This window comes from Montipora foliosa, chromosome 6, assembly GCF_036669935.1.
Source record: "Montipora foliosa isolate CH-2021 chromosome 6, ASM3666993v2, whole genome shotgun sequence".
In the NCBI taxonomy this organism is placed as follows: Eukaryota; Metazoa; Cnidaria; class Anthozoa; order Scleractinia; family Acroporidae; genus Montipora; species Montipora foliosa.
The window spans coordinates 73,910,415-73,912,914 of NC_090874.1; positions in this window are offsets into that span (position 1 = coordinate 73,910,415).

Here is a 2,500-nt window from a genome sequence, read left to right on the forward strand (position 1 = left end):
ATAAAATGGCAGAAAAAGCCCGAATTCTTCATGCCATCATCATTTGAGATGCCAATAAAAGATGCTATAAAAATAGATATGAGGAAAATGGGACTTTGAGAAATTCTAGTTTTTCAGCAGCAGCTACTCAGCTATCATTTTGTTAGAAGTGTGTTCAGATTGTTCAGCGATTCCGTAAACAGTGTCGAATTTCTCTGTCAAGCTCGGCTGATTCCGCGAATGTAGCAGCCCTAAAGTTCTATTCGATTCTTTTTAGATTCGCAACTTGTTGCCTCCGAATATATTCCAAAGGACTTGCCACAACTACAAACGTTTTCGAGTTGGTGGAAGAAGAACGATAAACGATGCATTTTCTTCTAGAATGTTCGGGCCTGTATTAATAACACTATTGCCAATGTAATGTCTTCTTTTACTCAAACCATTCTTCAGATGCATTCTCTCCTCTGTTCTTTTAATGGTTTTTGAAAAAAAATCTGAAGTCGAAGCAACAGCAGCTGTAAACGGAGCCTAAACATCACTCGTGTTCAAATCCTTCTCGGCGGCCATAATTTCATCAAGTAGTATGATTTGCAATTCTGTAACCAATCGGAGCGCAGCTCCAAGAGCTCTATCATAATATAGAAATTATTCATTATTTAGCTCTACATTATTTTCAGCTGTAAATTTGATTGAAGGGTGGAACGGATTAGCTTGTTCAATGAACAAATTGATGTCTTGCTTGCTTTTATCCCATAGGGAGAAAACGTCATCGATGTAACGTTTCCATTCTATTGGCTTGATTCTGCTTTGGCGGATGAGTTTTGTTTCAAATTCTGCCATGAAGATGTTTGCAAAGGCAACTGCCATTTTAGTACCCATGGAGTACCGTGTGTTTGTAGATAGTTTTCGTCATTGAATTGGAATGAATTTTCCTTTATGATTAGATCAAGCAATTCCCTAAGTTATTTGGTCGGGATTGGGGGGTTGTTATTGTGAAATGCGTCGTATGCCCGACATACTGTAGTTATTCCCTCCTCTTGTGGCATATTTGTATACAAGCTCGTGACATCCATAGACACTAGAATAGTGTCTTGGCGTATTTTGGTTCTTTCCACAAAGTTAATAAAGTCTGTAGAATCCTTAATGTAGGATTTTTGCCTTTGAGCAATTGGCTGGAGCAGTCTATCCACAAAATGATGATATTCTCTCTGTTGGGCCTTCACAACCGGATATGATCGGTCTCCCGACCGGTTTAGGTTTGTGGATTTTTGTTAAGGTATAAAAGATAGGTATTCTAGGCGGGCTGGGAGTTTGTGAAAGCAAGAGAAAATGAGGGGACAGAGAGGGAGGCTCCGGGTCCAGCCCTTGGGATATGTCATGTCTACGAAAGTTATTTTTAGACGAGCGGAAGTCTGTATTCCGAGACGTCCGCATGCAGGCCATTCTCGGTCTGATGTTTGAAAGAAAATAAATATTCATTAGCCTTCCACGTGCGCCGCCATTTTCTCTCTTCACTAAGACCCTGAGAGCGAGACAAGACTGCATGCGGACGTCTCGGAAGACCGACTTCCGCTAGAACAAAGACTTCCGCTCGTCTAAAAATAATTTCGTGGACATGACATATCCCGACCAACGCCCTGAGCTCCGTCTCTGTCCCCTCATTTTCTCTTAGTGAAAGCCATTTAGCCGTCATGTCATCGATGTGGTTTCCTTGGTGAAGTTGAGTGATAATTTAATTCACTCTTTGTTGCGTGTCTTTCGCCATAGGTTGTCTTAAGGGATTATAGTGCTCTCCGTTGTCGAGTAGCACTTGGGCCTCCTTTATTTTGTCAGTTTTATTCATGATGACTGTTGTAGTGCCTTCATCTGCCTTTTTTAGGTTCAATGCAGAGTTGTGTTTCAGTTCTACAATAGCACTAAATTCATTTTGTGATAGATTGTGTTCAGGCTTAATTGTTTTAATTTCGGCTGATTGAACCTTGACACTTTCCAAGTAGCTTTCAAGGGCAACTGATCGTTGAACCGGTGGTATCCAGTTTGATTTAACATGGAACGGGTGCGGTTCTTTGTTTTGACCGTGAAATATGTATTGAAGGCGTATTCGTCTTGCAAACTATTCGAAATCTTGCAAGAGTTGATGCCTAATTTTTCTCTCGTTTGCCACGGGTGTTGGAATAAACTTGAGACCTTTTGATATCACGCTGACTTGGTTGTCAGTAAGTTGGTGCCTTGAAAAACTTTTTAGAAATTTTTCATTAACCTCCCTTTGTGTGGTTTGGCGCCTGTGTGTTGCGTTTTTGTGGCGCATTCTACGCCTTTGGTTTCTCGATAGGCAATTGCTCTTAAAAGGTTTGTGGTGGTTGCTGATGGTTCAGAGAATACAATGTTGTAACTTTTCACACGTTTATTTGTGCTGATTACATGTGTTGACACGATATTCGTGAGGTAAATAAGGTATATCACAAATGCGGCACTGCAGCAGCAGTGTTTTTGGGGTCCATTTCTAGTGGTCGGGTATCCT